Genomic DNA, 19,984 nt, shown 5'->3' on the forward strand with positions numbered 1-19,984 from the left:
ATTAACTCTGCAGGATGCCCAAACTTTTGCAGACACCATTTTTTTGGCTTTTTACAGGCTCTATCCAGAAGGATGAGACCCTGGTTTGTTTTCTTTACAACAAATTCTCACTTTGTGCATTTTTACTTGTGATAATTAGGATTTGTTTACAGGTGATTAGATTCTGCATCATTCAATTTAGTTCAGGAACAGAGAGTGAACAGCAGTAAAAGTTTTCTTATCTAATGGTGGCTTTTAGATGTTTACTGCAGTGATCTGAGGTAGAAACTAATTAAATGATATAAATCGTTTCTAAGCTAATCCATTTTCTCCTTCACTGATGTTGAATGACGATACTGAAGCATGTGTTTTCAGTTTTGCATGCTTGAGATTTCTTTTGACGTCAGTAAAATAAACATCTTTGTATATACGCCGCGTACTGCGACACTGCCTGTGTTTGGCAACAAAGGAAATGTTTGCAGGCCCAGGTGGAAACGAAAGAATGCATGTTCATTTTGTTATTTGTCAGCTGATCAGGATGGAAAGTTACCAAAAATGTACTGGACTCTCACTAAAAAGAGAATTCCATGGAAATATTCTAAAAAGTAAAATTCAAGGTCTGCGTAAATTGCTTAAGTCCCCTCCTCCTTTACAAATCAACTACTGTTAATAGGTGTAAAATGCATTTGTTAAAAAAAAAAAAAAAATTAGATATATACTTAAATGTACCCCCATCGTTGGGAATGATGTCACAGTCCCGGAGCAGGCAAAATCTTGCAAAAAGTAAATTCTGCCTATTGCAACAGTGCTAGGGATTTTGCAGTACATCTGTCAGTAGCACACCACCAGCTTTTATCCAAATGTATCCAAAAAATCTCTAATCTTGTTCCCAGTGTACTATATTGTGGCCTCATCATACAGACTGGCTACCCAAGCCGTTGTTTACAAAATAAAGAAAGCTTTCAGGGAAAATTTCATTTTTTTGGCCTCATAAATTCAATTATTTCTGCAGCTGCTTCTATACACATTACAGATGTGCCACTTTACAAGTAGAGTAAGGGGACCCCCAAGGCACTATATTGAAAGGATTTTTTTTCATTTTTATTGTTATATCTCATTTTGATGCTTTCACTTTTAGCATCAGTAAATCACTACTCATTTGAAAATTTAGTTTTTTACAAACTTGTTTTCATTGATTCATGTCCCTGGACCCCCATAACTATTGTTTGCCCAACTGCATGCATAACATCCTTTAAAATGGGCACTTTTGATTTTTCCAGTTTGAGTACCATAGACTTCAATGGGGTTCATTATTCTGTTCCGAACGTTCACGCCGTTCAAAAGTTCTAGAGCGAACGGCACAGTTGGTCATTCAGCCCATCCCTAGGGAGCATAGTACTGTTGGGATTGTGGGTAAAAGAGGCTAAAGCCAGCCAAACATGGATCGAAGTTCGGCTGGTCCATCAGGGACCAGCTGGAATTTATCCATGTATGGTTAGGGAAGTTGATCTTTGGCCGAGAGTGCTGATCGGGAGTCAGTCGGCAGACCTTCTCCGGTTATGAGCCTTTGACAGAAGCCAGCCGAATGGCCAGCTTCTGTCGGACCAGCTGCCATACACCCTTCCTGAATGTCAGCTGGTTTCTATTGAACCAGCCCACATCCGTCCTTTGTCTTTTTTGTTTTGCCTGCTGGTTGAACAAAAAAAAAATGATCCATCTATGGTCAGCTTAAGAGCTACTGTAGTTGTCAGAAAGTCTGTGAAGTGTTTCAGTCATGCAAGTCAAAATCAATAAGAGACATTACTGAATAGCCTTGAAAATGCTTTACCACTCATCCAAACAGCGTGTCCTATTCAATTGAAAATTAATAATTTCCTAGTGTTTAAAACATTATATGTAATCCAATTACCATAATCCATTTATCATAGTGTTATGCACATTAGGCAAGTGGAGTTCCTAATTTAAAGTGTTAATTGCTGGGAAATGTGCAGATATTAAAGTGTTTATAAGGGTTCAGTTTTTTTTTAAATAACAAAAATGTCATACTTACCCTCACTGTGCAATGGTTTTGCACAGAGTAGCCCCGATCCTCCTCTTCTTGGGTCCCCCGCTGGCACTCCTGGCCTCTCCCACTTGCTGAGTGCCCCCATGCCAAGCTTCTTACTCTGGGGGCTCGTGCGTGCTCGCTGCCGAGCCACCTCTGTGTGTCTATGAGACACACAGAGTGCAGCTCAGCTCCGTCCCCATTCCCTCCTTACTGGCTGTGTTTGACAGCGGCGGGAGCCAATGGGCCAAGGGGGGAGAAACCCTGGAGAACCTCTGCTCTCGTGTACATCTCAGGATCGGGATTGGGCTCAGATGAGTATTTGGGGGGCTGAGGGGGGGAACTGCACACTGAAATTGTTTTACCTTTATGCACTGAATGCATGAAAGTAAAAAACCTTCAGCCTTTAGAACCAGTTTAACTTGAAGTGCTGGATAGAAATTAGGAGGCAGCATCTCAGGTAGCACAATTGATAGAATAGCACAACTTGACCCAATAGGAGAGATCTTGGAACCAATAACTGCTACACTAATCAAAATGTAACATCTATCAATTCAATTGTTTTGAAATAGTGGTATTTTAAATACGTCTGAATTATCTGAAATGCATCTGTTTTTAAGCATAACATCCATCTACATCTACTTGGTATCTCTTTGTTGTAAATTTCTGTTTTAAAAATGTGGAAGTTTAAAATTCCAGCCCTCGGTTCCAATCTGCTATGCTGTTTTACCACTGTGATGTTTGAAAAATTCTGTATTCGACTCAAATCATATAGTAATGGCTAGTCTGATCCAAAGCATACATTGGAAACCTTTTGTCATAATCTCTTAGGGTTCATAGGAGAGTAGATGCAGGCAAGCAGCAATTCTCCTGGTATATGTGTTCATCAAAGTGTAGTTTGACTGTCATTTCATTTTTTTCTCAAACGAAAATGTGCTTGTTGAGTAAGACTGTATTAATTTATTATTATGTCTTGAGTAAAGAACAGATTATAGTTTATGAACCATACGTAAATGCAGCAATCAATAGATTCCTACAGGTCCACATTTATTTTTCTGGTATGCATTACTCAACTTGCCTTTTTAATCAGTTTATTTTACTATTGGATGTTTAAAAAGATCTAATTTTAATTCTTTACTTGGAATAAAATATATTGACTGCTATATCTTTGTGTAAGATTAAAGGGATAGAATTCTAAACAGTATATTGCTTTGTCAATTCCAATTTTATTTTTTGAAAGGTGTGAATGACTTATATTCCCTGACATCTAGGTCTAGTGTCAACAGAAACAGCATGCTGCCAATCATTTTCTCTTTTTGTAATTCCCATGATGCCCACCTGACCTGTGTAGCACCTTGCAGTTGTAATAGAGGTTGCTGTCAATTAGAAAAAATAAAATTTTTAAGGGTAATTGTCTATTGTAGCACGTGGCTGTACAAAAGGATGATTCTTCTGAAGCATAAGGTTCTCCTTCCCTGGGGTGTGTTTCATTGGATGTTCTGTAAAACTGAACAGAAGACCCTGAGTTATTAGTTACTACATGTTACTGTATTGACACTTGTCATGTTGCCTGGTTAGTGACTATTAACCTCTGTCTTTTTCATATTCAACATGTTACCGCTAACGGTTTTCATCAAGAATATGCTGTCATGTCATAATATTGTGTTCTGTTGCATACCCTTAAATAAAGAATAAAAAAAAACTGAACAGAAGTTAATACTACTAACAGGAAATAACCCCGCTAAATGAAAACTATTTTTTGAATTGCTGAAACAGTTTTCCCTTGACCCAATAAAAAAATACTGCTAGAATTATTTATTTAAATACCCCTAAATGCCTCTAAAATTGTATACTGCCAATCTGAAAAAATAGACCTGCCTACCATGAAACAATGGCATGGTAGTGTTACCCGGAAGATATGAGATTTAATTTACCTCAGACAATGTTCGGGTTAAATGAGAGTTCTTTGACTATGAGTGAAAGCTTCAAAACAGCAATTATTTTATTTGTATATATCCTGAAAGCCTAAATTAATTTACAACAATCTATCTATAGTATATACAACAAAATGGAAAATATTCCTAGTTTAACTGAACAAATATAGAGTATGATACTCATATACAAACACAGCACTACCAACACAAAGAGGACAAGCAATGTATACCTTATAGTTACCCTTCTCCTGGGAGTTCCATAATGCAAGAGGAAGCTCCTCTTGCTTTTCCTTTACTAATATAGATCCATATCGCCTTGCTCAGAGCCATTCTGATTGGTGTAGCAATCTTACCCTTCTCCTCCCTCTGGGCGTATATTATTCAGGATTGGACAATTTCCCTATCCCCTATATTGAGCATAACCCAGCCTCTCGATAACCCTCCTCTCTGGGGGGGATTAATCATGCTAGGTCAGCTGCTGGGCAAATTGCCCATCCCTGAACCGACGATCACCTTCTTTGCATATCTAAAGACTGAGTCTTTGAAGATATATCAAGGGGAGTGACATGGCCTTCAGTATTATCAGTATTGCCTTGGCCCCAGGATGTCTGGCTATCAGGAACTTAAGTACAGAATGGTACTATTTGGCATATCAGCAGGCCACCTCCCAGCTAGCAGACAGCTCATCCTTCAAATAGACTTGTTAAAGTGGATTCATACCATTGCCTGTCTGTCTGGCTTACACAAATTACCCATCTAGTCATATAGCAAATATGAGTCTGAAATCAAAACTTTGTACATTTATATCTATTTACACCGTAATGGAGATTATACATAAACTCCTCATCAGGCAACAGTAGAATTTCTGAATACAACTGGTAGAACAACTTACAGCATGTTTAAAGGATCAAACAGAAAAGCACTTTAAAATATGGGCAACCTCATTGATTTGTAGGGACCCTATTTAGATCAGAAGGATCTGCTATTGGACTTCCATTGGAGAGTGGTGGTCTATCCTCGACCCCTAACACCCATTGCCCACCCCCTTTTCTTTTTTTTTTCCTCCTTTCACTGACATTTTTGTCATCTATCCGAATAAAACCAAAAAATAGACCATGGCAGGGAAGTCATCCCTCAATACCACATGTACAGTATGGACCACAAACAGTCAATACCACAAGTACGTACCACATAAAGTCAATACCACATGTATGTACCATATACACCCTTAAGCCACACTACTTACTATATATCTTTGCTAAGTTAAGTCTAACTCTACACTTGTTTGGGAATACGGATTCTTACGATGTATTCAAATATGTTGTACCTTATATTATGTCTGACTGGATGTTTAGCTTGGCTCTGGTCTAAATATATATATATTTTTTTCCAAAATAAAAAATTTATAAAAAAAAAAGATAAACTTTAGACTCTGTTGGGCCTGCAAGTTGAAAATAAATATACACGTTTTGCTTTGGCAGGTAAGCAAGCAATATCACTTCCTAAACTTGAAAGTATTTGCTGCAGCCCCTGTACTCACTTTTTGGTCACTGAGTGTCTGAGGTCATGGCAGGGGAACTGGCAGGAAGGGATTTAAATATACCACCAAGGTAGCTTTTACCGGTGCAGCACAGGGATGTGGGTCCAAAAGGGATCAGGAGAAAACTCTGCACTTTTGAGGGGGTGGAGGTCTATCCTAACTAAATTACATATCTGGTGACATTTTACACTGCTATATTTTTATTGTTTTCCACTGAGTCTATGATAGTCAGAACTGTGTTTCAGGGCTTGTTGGTCCACATTAATTTCAAGGTTAACTCCACTTTTGTGAGAAAATATAGCATATACCAGGGCTTAAAATTTCATGTCCTGAGCTACTAGCCCGGCCTTATGGGTTACTCGCCACTGATTGCCCCACCCAAACCCTAACCTGCCCAGACTATAATTCTGCCCCTAAACACGCTGTCATAAATTATCTCATAAAAAAAGATACTGTTAAATGTTTTATGCAGAATTAGATTACAAAAATAAGTAATAACATCAACAACTTTATTAGTGCCAATCAATGCAGCCCATTGAAAAAGCACATTAGCACCCATTGGTGCCATCTTATCAGTGCCCATCAGTGCAGCTTCATCAGTGCAACCTTATCAGTGCCCATCAATGTAGCCTATCAGTGTCCATCAATGCAGCCTCATCAATGCCCATCAGTGCAGACTCATCAGTGCCCATAAATGCAGCCTATCAGTGCCCAGCAGTACAGCCTTATGAGTGCCCAGCAGTGCCTATCAATGTAGCCTCATCAGTGCCCATCAGTGCAGCCTCATCAGTGCCCATCAATGCAGCCTATCAGTGCCCATTAGTGCAGCATATCAGTGCCTATCAGTGCTCATTAATGCAGCCTCATGAGTGCCTGTCAGTGCAGTCTCATCCTTGCCCATTAATGCAGCCTCATCAGTGCAGCCTATCAGCACCCATCAGTGTAGCCTCATCAGTGCCCATCAATGCAGCCTATTACTGCACAGGGATCACAGGGAGGAATGGGGAAGAGAGCCGGCCGGATCACACAGAGAGAGGATCACCCTCTATGACACAACTTGGAACTGAAACGATGGCCACTTCAAACAAAGCCCCGCCTCCTGGATCGGCTGCTATGATAGACTTCACACTAACTAAATTTTCTGGCATTGGACCAGTGTGCTGTTTATCATAGGAGCCTTTCCATGAGGCGGGGCTTTGTTTGACAGCGGTTGGCATTTCAAATTCCCCTCTGTGTGATTTCAGAGTCCCCCTCTATGTTTGACCTGGCCAGCTCTCCTCTTCCTCTCCCGTCCTTTCCCCACAGTTTCCTGGCCAATTTCTGGGAGGAGAACTGGCGACCCCCCCTCCAATTCGACTCCTTACTCGCCCTCAACTTATTTCCACTTTCCAAATGCGAGCAAACTAATGGAAGTTTTAATGGCTAGCATTTTCGATTGCTACACATGTCATATTGTAATTGAATGTTATTAAAAAGGACCTCTCCTTCAGCCCATTTATGCCTTTTCCCACATTCCCTTTTGTCTATTAAGGGGAACTTTATCTTGTGGGCTCTAGCACTACATCCCTGATTCTTTTTTCAGATGCTCTTCTATAAGCATTTCTTCCCAAAACTTATTGGGGATCCACTGGTTAGGATGCCTTCTTTCCCTCTTCTTTATATTCCTCAGTTCACTCCTACTTTCCGGGTGTACTCTGGCTTTCTTGAAAACTCTTCCAAAACAACGGTCCTAAGGTTCATCAACTTTTTTGCAGTTACCCTTGGCAACCAAAACACAGGAGTCAAGCATGCTGTATCATGTACACCACTAACACTATTATTCAGTAATGGATTACACATCTAATCTCTTTCTTAGTGCTTGGCAGGACAGTAATTGCAGAAGGCACACACACTGGTGAGCGACCATCTTCCATCGGAACTTCACAAGTCACTGACTCCCCTGTTGTCAACCACCCTGCAGGCAGCTGTCCTGACATTTGTCATTTACCATAGCAACGTATTTGTGGATTGGTGACCCCAAACACTTAAACCACTTTGGTGTCCTCTGGTCTAACTAGTATCATTTTTTGGGATCTGGACAGGATGTGTGCCATTGTCGTGTCCATTCTCTGACCTTCCAATTCACAATGTCTGTCTGCTGCTGCATGATAGCCCTTAACTACAGGTTGATCAAACTTTAATAGCGGAAATACTTTCTGTCCCACTGCCGTGCGGAGATGCCTCCAACATCACCTTATCCAAAAGTTCTCTGAATGCCTTCCATACACAAAATTACCCAGAAGCAACCCGCCAGGGACAACTTTCCAGATTAATAACAAGCATTGTATCGAACAATTCCAATTTTGACCATCTTTATCCAGTATAGCCTGCATTACCCTGCTCCACCTAGTTGAACTCTGCAGCACCATCTCGAGGAGGTGACACCCAGGTATATATTTGCTGTACATTACCAAAGTTTAAGCACCCCAAATCCATACTGAAGACCTTCTTTGGGACATTACCATTATTGAGGATATGCAGGGGCTCATTTGCCGAGAGGTTGCAACATTTAAAGAAACCTCTGATTAGGAGTAGCTGACACAACAGCTTGGTACTCTCCCAGAGCTCTGCCAGGTGCATGATTCCCTCTCAACCTCTTTGGTTCAGTATCTGTCAGCAGCTCCAGATCTTTACCGAAGATATCATCAATTTGACACTTCATATAATTATCTCTGCCACTGCACTAGGAAGTTAGGAGAACTCTCCTCAATGTGTACATAAAATGTGACAAACTATCTCACAAAAGTGAGTACACCCCTCACATTTTTGTAAATATTTTATTATATCTTTTCATGTGGCAACACTGAGGAAATTACACTTTGCTACAAAGTAAAGTAGTGAGTGTACAGCTTGTATAACAGTGTAAATTTGCTGTCCCCTCAAAATAACAACACAGAACCATTAACCTGCCTAGCGGTAACCCCGAGCGTGACTCAGGGTAGAATTTTCCTGCTGTTATCGGTATCCCGGAGTCACGCTCGGGGTGGATGTGCAGAGAGCGCAGCGGTGTGTCTTACCTTATCCTGGCGATCCAGCGATGATCTCTCATTGCTGTGACCGCCAGCCGAGATCCCCACCGCTCGTCTGTCGGTATGAGGACTTCCTAGTTCCGTTCCCTGCAGCAGCAATGCTGCATGGGAGCGGAACTGGGAGGAAAATTCAAAGTTGCACCAAACATAAACATATAAATGGAGGTGATACAGTGTAATCTGAGAAGATTACACTGTATCACTTTGGTAAAAGACACAGTGCCCTTTCAGTGCCCCTTGCCATTGTCATTTGTGAGAAATAAAATCATTTGAAAATGGCATCAAAAAAGCGCTGTCCTGCATATGCGCTTTTGGATGAGATGAGTGACTGCGACAGCGGCAGCGACACGGAGCTGCTTGCAGAACAGAGTGACAGTGAGTCGTGCGGAGATTTGTTATCTGACTCTGACACCGACACTGATCGAGAAAGTGACGCCGATGATCCCGCACCTTTAGACAGCGATGCGGACCAGGCAGCGTTCCCGAGATTCCGTTTCACTGGATCTCCTGGGATGAAGGTTGATGTGGAGAGTGACAAAATGAGGTTGAAGGATTGTAAGAGGTGCATGAAAGTCAGTCAGCCCCCAGTCTGATGTATTCACCCTCCAGTCTGTCACCAACCAAATAAAACCTGTCTCTTGGTACAAAGAACAGGGGTTTAGTTGACACACATTTGCAAACGCATGTGAAAGCTGCAGAGCCACTTCACGGCACCCTGTTAAATCTGCAGTCCTACACTCTTAATTTAGTGTCCTCACACTGGAGGCACATGGCCGCTAATGGGTGGATGGGGGAACAGGTGAGAGGGAGACAGCCCAACCTCCCCCAACCCATCCTCATCCAAGACTGGCTGTTGTCTCAAAGACTCAAATAATTAGGTTATAACCTTGGTGCAAACTGGAAAAGACCAGCTGAAAAGCATTACACCTCCATCCCCTTGGTGGATGCAGTATATAGATAGGAAGGGATTTTATGTATGGGGCATGGCCTGTAAAGCACACTGCCTTTAAAATCCCTAATTTCCTCTTTGGGACTTTATGTGAGACAAGCAGGTCATGCTATTGGTCTCCATCCCTGTATACGGAAAACACTAAGGTCAAATCAAAACTGCATTAACCAAAAACGCACGAAAATCGCACGGTGGGACTTTATATGAGGCACCAAGCTGTAAGCAAGGCGTCTCCATCCCTGGTTGCTTAAACATATTGGACTAGGTGGGACTTTAAATGAGACCCATGTCTGTGGAGAGTGACAACCCTCTGGCGTACCTGAAATTATTTCTTACTAAGGAGGTAATTCTAAAAATAGTCACTGAAACCAACCGCTACCATGAGCAGCAATCCGCTACGCTGCGTGCCAGATTTTCCCGATCCAGAAAATGGGAACCGGTCAGTAAAGAGGACACCTGGAAGTTTCTGGGACTCATCATCCTTCAGGGGGTGGTGGGGAAACCGCTCCAGAAATGGTATTGGACCACCAATAAGATGCTGGCCACTCCATTTTTTGGCACAGTGATGTCCGAGTACCGTTTTTCTCTGATCACGAAAAATTTGCATTTCGCCAACAACGAAGAGTTTGATGAGGCCACGCATCCTGCGCCCAAACTCAAAAAAATCTGGGAGGTGTGCCAAATGATTGTCACCAACTTCCAGAGGACCTATGTGCCAGACAGGGATGTCAGTGTGGACGAAAGTCTGATGGCCTACAAGGGACGCCTGAGCTGGATCCAATTTATTGCATCCAAAAGAGCGCGGTTCGGGATCAAATTTTACATGCTCTGTGAGTCGTCCACAGGATATATATGGAATGCTATAATTTACACCGGGAAAGGTACCAAATTCAATCCCAGGTACAGCGGCTATGGGATGGCCACAACCTCTGTCCTTTCACTGCTGGACCCACTGCTGAACCAGGGATATTGCGTGACAACGGACAATTTTTATACCTCTCCGGAACTTTATGAAGTTTTGCTCCTAAACAAAACAGATGGGTATGGTACTGTTAAGCCAAACCGGCGTGACATGCCAACAATGTTTAGCAGGAAAAAGCTAAAAAAAGGAGAGATGATTGCCTTTCAAAAGGGTAAAATGATGGCAATGCGGTGGCGAGACAAAAAGGATGTGTGTCTCATGAGCACCGTGCACAGCACCTCCACTGCCATGGTCCGCACAAAACACGGAATAGATGTGCTGAAGCCGCAAGTCGTGATCGACTACACGATGGGAGGTGTCGACCGAGCCGATCAGGCAATGACATTTTACCCGGCGATGCGGAAGCAACAAAAAAAGTACTACAAAAAGGTTTTTAGGCATCTCCTTGAACAGTGCCTTTGGAACGCCTATATCCTTTACAAAGCCAACACTACCATACCCCTTGTATATTCTGACTTTATCTGGAAGGTGGCTGAGCAGATTTTTGTCAACCACCCGACACCATCATCAGTACCTGCTAACAGACCCAGACGACGCGCTGTTGACGTTGGCAATCCAGAACGCCTGACAGGCCGTCATTTTGTGGACTTTGTACCGCCCACCCCAAAAAAGTTAGCGCCTACCAGGATGTGCGTCGTCTGCTTTTCCAAATAAGGATGGCAATGGAAGAAAAGTCCGAAAGGAAACAAGGTACTATTGTCCAGATTGCAACGTCAGACTTTGTCTAGTTCCATGCTTCAAACTGTTTCACACTCAGGATGTGTATTGAATTTCTTTGACAAATTTCATTATTTTTCATTGCATTATTGAATAAAATTCTATTATTGATTAGATTATAATTCATGTGTTTATGTTTCAAATTCATCACATCTGGGATGTCTACTAGAGTCTTGTTTTGGTAAGTTTTAAGTCAGTAATTACTAAGAATTGTAGGCCTTTAATACATAACGCCAAATTTCCATGCAAAGAATTGCACCGCTTTTGGTACAGAATTCCTGGCAGAATCATACCGCTAGGGAGGTTTATGTCTAAAGCGCTGGCAACAAAAGTGAGTACACCCCTAAGTGAAATATGTCCAAATTGGGCCCAATTAGCCATTTTCCCTCCCTAATGTGAATCATTAGTGTTACAAGGTCTCAGGTGTGAATGGGGAGCAGGTGTGTTAAATTTGGTGTTATCACTCTCACTCTCTCATACTGGTCACTGGAAGTTTAACATGGCACCTCATGGCAAAGAACTCTCTGAGGATTTGAAAAAAAAAGAATTGTTGCTCTACATAAAGATGGCCTAGGCTATAAGAAGATTGCCAAAACCCTAAAACTGAGCCGCAGCACTGTGGCCAAGACTGTACAGTGGATTAACAGGACAGGTTCCACTCAGAACAGGCCTCGCCATGGGCGACCAAAGAAGTTGAGTGCACGTGCTCATCATCATATCCAGAGGTTGTCTTTGGGAAATAGACGTATGAGTGCTGCAAGCAATGCTGCAGCGGTTGAAGGGGTGGGGGGTCAGCCTGTCAGTGCTCAGACCATATGCCGCACACTACATCAAATTGGTCTGCACGGCTGCCGTCCCAGAAGGAAGCCTCTTATGCATGATGCATAAGAAAGCTCGCAAACAGTTTGCTGAAGTCAAGCAGAGTAAGCAAATGGATTACTGGAATCGTGTCCTGTGGTCTGATGAGACCAAGATAAACTTATATGGTTCAGATGGTGTCAAGCGTGTGGTGGCAGCCAGGTGAGGAGTACAAAGACAAGTGTGTCTTGCCTACAGTCAAGCATGGTGGTGGGAGTGTCATGGTCTGAGACTGCATGAGTGCTGCTGACACTGGGGAGCTACAATTCATTGAGGGAACCATGAATGCCAACATGTATTGTGATAGATTTTGGAGACTGGGCCGGTGGGCAGTATTCCAACATTATAACGACCCCAAACACACCTTCGAGATGACCACTGCTTTGCTAAAGAAGCTGAGGGTAAAGGTGATGGACTGGCCAAGCATGTCTCCAGACTTAAACCCTATTGAGCATCTGTGGGGCATCCTCAAACAGAATGTGGAGGAGCGCAAGGTCTCTAACATCCACCAACTCGGTGATGTTGTCATGGAAGAGTGGAAGAGGATTCCAGTGGCAACCTGTGAAGCTCTGGTGAACTCCATGCCCAAGAGGGTTAAGGCAGTGCTGGAAAATAATGGTGGCCACAGAAAATATTGACACTTTGGGCCAAATTTGGAAGTTTCCACTTAGGGGTATACTCACTTTTGTTGCCAGTGGTTTAGACATTAACCATTTGCCGACCGCTCATACGCTGGTACTGCGGCAAAGTGGCTCGTTATCCTCCAGCGACGTAGACCTACGTCGCCGGACAACGCCCCCTCTCCGGAGGCTCGCTCCTGCTGTATTCAGACACAGCGGGAGTCGGGCCAGGGGAAGAGAGGCTGTTATCACAAAAAAATCGCAGATCGCCACCATTACTAGAAAAACAAAATAAACAATAAAAATGACAAATCTTTCCCGTAGTTAGTAAACACAATAACTTTTGCGCAAACCAATCAAAATACGCTTATTATGATTTTTTTTACCAAAAATATGTAGCAGAAAACAAATTGCCCTAAAATGTTAAAAAATTTTGATTTTTATATATTTTTTGGGAATGTTATATATCAGAATGTAAAAAATATTGTTTTTTTTTTTTTCAAAATTGTCGCTCTTTTTTTCAAAAATTAAAAATCGCACAGGTGATCAAATACCACCAAAAGAAAGCTCTATTTGTGGGGAAAAAAGGACTAAATTTAATTTGGGTACAGCGTTGCATGACCGCGCAATTATCCATTAAAATAACGCAGTGCCGAATCGCAAAATATAACCTGGTCAGGAATGGGGTAAAATCTGCTGGTCTTAAAGCGGTTAAAAATATGCTCATTTAAGGATTTTTTTGTCAAAGACATGTAGCTAAATACATTTTGGCTTAAATATATGACAAAAATTGAATATATTGGATATTTTTTAACTGTCAAAGTAGAAAATGTCAATTTTTTCGCAAAATTTTTGCTCTTTTTTTATTAATATCACAAAAAATTAAAAGCGTAGAGGTGATCAAATACCACCAAAAGGAAGCTCTGTTTGTGGGGAAAAAAGGACATAAATTTCATTTGGGTACGGCGTTGCATGACCGCGCAATTGTCAGTTAAAATCGCGCAGTGCCAAGTTGCAAAAAGTGGCCTGGACGTAAAGCAGGAAAATCCTCCGGTGGTAAAGTGGTTAATGGCTGTGTGTTGAGTTATTTTGAGGGGACAGCAAATTTACACTGTTATACAAGCTGTACACTCACTACTTTACATTGTAGCAAAGTTTAATTTCCTCAGTGTTGTCACATGAAAAGTTATAATAAAATATTTACAAAAATGTGGGGGTTGTACTCACTTTTGTGAGATACTGTATGTTCTAACTCTTCCCCATTATGTCCAAAGCTGAAAAAAATTTGTCCTAGAGTTGGGCTTAAACACATAATTGACATCAATTCTAAAGTAAAAGTTTGTCATGTGAATTTTGTTCTTTAAATGAAATGTAAATTACTAGAATTAATAACATGGAATCTGAATCATAAACACATTGGAACAAGCCTTTATTTTAATGCAAATATTCAGAATCAGAATGTTGCCATGTTAAGACTACATTTATGCATGCTTAGCTTTCACAATTTGTAAATTCAAGAAACCCGCAGTGACATTCAGTCCTACAATTAGAGCATGTGCTTCCAACTATTAACTGCTTGACTTCTTTAAATGACTGGATTATCTCCTACAAAGAAAAGACTGGAGAAACACTTTATACATGCAAAAATTTACATTTTACCTCAAATTCTTACCTTACTGACAAATCTAAAAAATTAAATACATAAACAGAATATGCTGATATGAGTAATAGACAACTTTCCTTTCTCTTCAGATCTTGTGAATAAAAATATATTTAACTGTTCCATAAATTATATTTTAGCATTAGAGCATAATTAGAATCAGTAAGTGCACATAAGCACTACAAATGTACTTTTTCCCCCTGTTGCCAAATTTTGACATCATCCAGCCTGAATGGTGACACTCTTTTATACAAGTCCTGCCCCTTAAAGGGCATTAGAATGCTGCCTGGTTTATATTCAGAACTACTTTTTAAATTGTACAGACCACTTTAGAAAAGAAAGATGGTTAAATGTTTTCTGAACTGGAAAAGGTCTTATGCCCCACCTCATTACAGGTACTACGCTAAACTTAGCCATAGATGCCCAAAGGGGAACTTACCATGGGATAACACTCAGCATTATTTATTCTCCAACAATCTCCAGACATGCAAATAACACAATTAGACTTCTTACTGGCAAAACTTTTGCCCACGGCCTTTATTAATTGGTTTTCAAAATATTACACTTTTATTAAACTTCAACTTCACATGAATAACGACATCACTTATAACTTTTAACTTCCAAACCAAATTTCAACTCAGCTATTAAAGCTCGAGCTGAATAACCTTATCACCATATTCTTACACTGTCCCCCTTTTCTTACGAAAAGGTGACCCACCACATTAACAAGGCCGTGACAAGGGGAGGGGGGGTGGGTGAGCTCTGCAGCTTCTCATATCCCTCGGCGTCTGGCGCCAGTTTTCAGTCAGCACCTCATATTTATAGACCCCAGTGGGCTTCCAGAAGCTTCTAGTAGCCTCCAAAGTTCCCACCTATCAGGTATCACCTTTATGTAACCACGCCCTCACCTGCAGGGGGAACCTAGAAACCTCCCGCTGCGGTAATCCCATGAGGAAAAGGGGGGTCCTTGAAACCCATTCCCCTTTTCCCAACATGGGATAACACGCACCATTATTTATTCTCCAACAATCTCCAGACATGCAAATAACACAATTAGACTTCTTACTGGCAAAACTTTTGGCCACGGCCTTTATTAATTGGTTTTCAAAATATTACACTTTTATTAAACTTCAACTTCACATGAATAACGACATCACTTATAACTTTTAACTTCCAAACCAAATTTCAACTCAGCTATTAAAGCTCGAGCTGAATAACCATATCACCATATTCTTACACTGTCCCCAAACAGACAGAGGACGTGCACCTAGCACCTCCTCTGTCTATCCCCAAACCACGGCCTTCTCAATGCATGCCTGGAGATTGTTATTGAATATATCCATCCCTATTTCGGACAAATGAATCCCATCGCCCCTATACAACCCTTTAATGTTGCCTTCTAATTCTAAATGGCGAAAGGAAAACCCATAACCCAAAGACATGAACTTCTCCATTATTCTATTGATTCTTTTACGAATCTTATCCCCATACCGGCCAACACTTAAACTTGTCCACTGCAACCTGGGAATGATTTCGGAAAAAAACACCACCGCACTAGGGTATATAGCTTTTATCGTTCGGACATAGTGTTTCATCTGAAAAACCAGATCCAACGTTCTCATATGCCCTATGTCATTTCCACCCAAATGTACAAGTCCCTCTCAAAAAATTAGCATATTGTGATAAAGTTCATTATTTTCTGTAATGTACTGATAAACATTAGACTTTCATATATTTTAGATTCATTACACACAACTAAAGTAGTGCAAGCCTTTTGTTGTTTTAATATTGATGATTTTGGCATACAGCTCATGAAAACCCAAAATTCCTGTCTCAAAAAATTAGCATATCATGAAAAGGTTCTCTAAACGAGCTATTAACCTAATCATCTGAATCAACTAATTAACTCTAAACACCTGCAAAAGATTCCTGAGGCTTTTAAAAACTCCCAGCCTGGTTCATTACTCAAAACCGCAATCATGGGCAAGACTGCCGACCTGACTGCTGTCCAGAAGGCCATCATTGACACCCTCAAGCAAGAGGGTAAGACACAGAAAGAAATTTCTGAACGAATAGGCTGTTCCCAGAGTGCTGTATCAAAGCACCTCAGTGGGAAGTCTGTGGGAAGGAAAAAGTGTGGCAGAAAACGCTGCACAACGAGAAGTGGTGACCGGACCCTGAGGAAGATTGTGGAGAAGGACCGATTCCAGACCTTGGGGGACCTGCGGAAGCAGTGGACTGAGTCTGGAGTAGAAACATCTAGAGCCACCGTGTACAGGCGTGTGCAGGAAATGGGCTACAGGTGCCGCATTCAAGCCACTTTTGAACCAGAAACAGCTGCAGAAGCGCCTGACCTGGGCTACAGAGAAGCAGCACTGGACTGTTGCTCAGTGGTCCAAAGTACTTTTTTCGGATGAAAGCAAATTTTGCATGTCATTCGGAAATCAAGGTGCCAGAGTCTGGAGGAAGACTGGGGAGAGGGAAATGCCAAAATGCCTGAAGTCCAGTGTCAAGTACCCACAGTCAGTGATGGTCTGGGGTGCCATGTTAGCTGCTAGTGTTGGTCCACTGTGTTTTATCAAGGGCAGGGTCAATGCAGCTAGCTATCAGGAGATTTTGGAGCACTTCATGCTTCCATCTGCTGAAAAGCTTTATGGAGATGAAGATTTCATTTTTCAGCACGACCTGGCACCTGCTCACAGTGCCAAAACCACTGGTAAATGGTTTACTGACCATGGTATTACTGTGCTCAATTGGCCTGCCAACTCTCCTGACCTGAACCCCATAGAGAATCTGTGGGATGTTGTGAAGAGAAAGTTGAGAGACGCAAGACCCAACACTCTGGATGAGCTCAAGGCCGCTATCGAAGCATCCTGGGCCTCCATAACACCTCAGCAGTGCCACAGGCTGATTGCCTCCATGCCACGCCGCATTGAAGCAGTCATTTCTGCAAAAGAATTCCCGACCAAGTATTGAGTGCATAACTGAACATAATTATTTGCAGGTTGACTTTTTTTGTATTAAAAACACTTTTCTTTTATTGGTCGGATGAAATATGCTAATTTTTTGAGATAGGAATTTTGGGTTTTCATGAGCTGTATGCCAAAATCATCAATATTAAAACAATAAAAGGCTTGCACTACTTCAGTTGTGTGTAATGAATCTAAAATATATGAAAGTCTAATGTTTATCAGTACATTACAGAAAATAATGAACTTTATCACAATATGCTAATTTTTTGAGAGGGACCTGTATTATCAATACATCGGGGTGGGAACACATACCTGCCATAATTCCAAATTCTGTCAGAAGATCCGCCCACACCATACCCCTGATACCATGCCAACAAACGGTATATAAACTTGTATCCAAACCAAGGGATTCAGTATAGCTTCTAGTAGCTGCTCTTCTTTTCGCCCAAAAGATATATGAATGTCCGACTATCCACACTATCCGGTGAATACCTAGGTAATTCAAAAAATATAGTTAGGTCTCACATACAACTTAAATGCATTTGACTTCCATCTTCCAATTTGCTTAATTTTCTCAGTTTTTAAACCTAACCTTGCAGCCTCAAGCAGCCTTGTAGCCTTACAATATCTTACCACTTTTTTCAATACTGACTGGAATTGAAATCTAGTCATGGGCGAACCATCCTGATGGATAAATAAAAAACCTTCCTGCTTTGGTCTATCAAGTAAATATTTGTTTAGCAAACTCACTGGGCATACCAACCTTTTACCACACCTTGCTAAAGTAATCCAACAACCCTTACCTTCTTGATCCGTCTTTGACCGCTGCAAGAATAACTTAATGCCCTCCGAAGCAGCCCGAACATTATCAATCCTTAAACCATCCTTACCTTTTCTATTTTTCGGAACTAATTCTGATATCCTCAGGGCCACGAAAAAACAAATTGAAAATGCTGCCCTAAACATATCAGCCTCAAACGGTGAATAACAAATTTTGTCCAAGCCTACACATAACTCGCTTAGCATCTGAACTGTAATAGGCTTCCTTTTATCTACTGCTAGGTTATTCTTTTTATACCCTTTTAACGCTTGTCTTATAGAGAAAAACTTCGCTAATGAAGAAAATGAGTGCAGCTGCAAGAAAAAAGATACTCCTGATACCACCTTATTAATATTGGACCAGGAGTACCTCTTTTCCATTAAATTGTTCACAAATAACAAAGCTAAACTTTCAGACACTTCAAACTTTCTTATGCCAATCGAATTAAAAAAAGACAGCCATAATAACCACGCTGCCCTGTAACCCGACCAGGTCGAAGGAGCCAGCGACTTTATAATGTTATCCGCGATCACACTATATCCCATAGTTGCGGGGGGCAAGTAGATCCTTCCGCGTCTGCTTCTGGAAAAAGCTGGAAGAAATGATTCATGTGAAATCTCGATAAAGCATCAGCTACCACATTACTTTTTCCTCTTACATACTTCGCTTTCACCCACAAATTAAGGCACAAGCATTTATAAACTAAATATCTTAACAGACGAATCACCGGTTTGGACCTGGATGTTAGACAATTTACTGCATATACCACTTCCTGGTTGTCAGTAGAGCATAGAATCCTTTTGTTCCTAAAATAAGGACCCCACAGCTCTATAGCAACAATTATCGGAAATAGTTCCAATAAAACTATATTTTTAACTAAACCGTTCTTAAACCATTCTAATGGCCATCTAGCTGCACACCAATGCGTTCTCCATATTGTACCAAAACCAACAGATCCTGCAGCATCAGAATATAAACTAAAATCCTGATCGATGATAAATTCATCCTGCCACGCTGATCTTCCATTGAATTCTCTCAAAAATTTTTGCCAAACTAAGAGGTCCTCTTTCAATTCTGCTGTAACCCTAATATGCGCGTATGGGTTTGTAAGACCTGCAATCGCTAAGTACATCCTGCGAGAGAAAATCCGCCCCATTGGGAGTACCCTCGTTGCAAATGCCAACAAACCCAACAGCTGCTGCATGTTCTTTACAGTAACCTTTTTAAGCCCAATTACCTTTGCAATTGCACTGCAAATGCTTTCAATTTTTTCTTGAGGTAATCTATATTTCATATTTACTGAATCTATTGTTATCCCTAGGAATTCAATGCAGGTGGTAGGATATACTGTTTTATCTTCTGCCAATGGGATGTCAAATTTCCTGCACACTTCAAAAAACTTTTCAAGCAAAACTACACACTCTTGAGAGTCTGGATTTCCTATAAATAGGTAATCGTCTAAATAATGCACTAGATTACTTGATCTTGCCTCCTTTGCCACTACCCACTCCACAAATGACGAAAAACTCTCAAATTATGCGCATGAAATAGAGCATCCCATTAGTAAACATTTGTCAAAAGAGTACATACCTTCAAATTGGAAACCCAATGAGTTAAAACTCTCTGGATTAATTGGCAGCAATCTAAATGCTGATTTTATGTCGGCCTTTGCCATCAAAGCCGCCTGACCTATTTTTTGCAATTTACTAATCGCTTCCTCAAAAGAAGTATATGTAACAGAACACAGGTCTTCACTAAATTGATCATTTAGGGAACATTTTTTTGGGTAGGATAGATGATGTATTAATCTATAACTTCCTAACTCCTTCTTAGGTATGATT

Source organism: Pelophylax lessonae (genome assembly GCF_965119305.1).
Source record: "Pelophylax lessonae genome assembly, chromosome: 5".
NCBI lineage: Eukaryota > Metazoa > Chordata > Amphibia > Anura > Ranidae > Pelophylax > Pelophylax lessonae.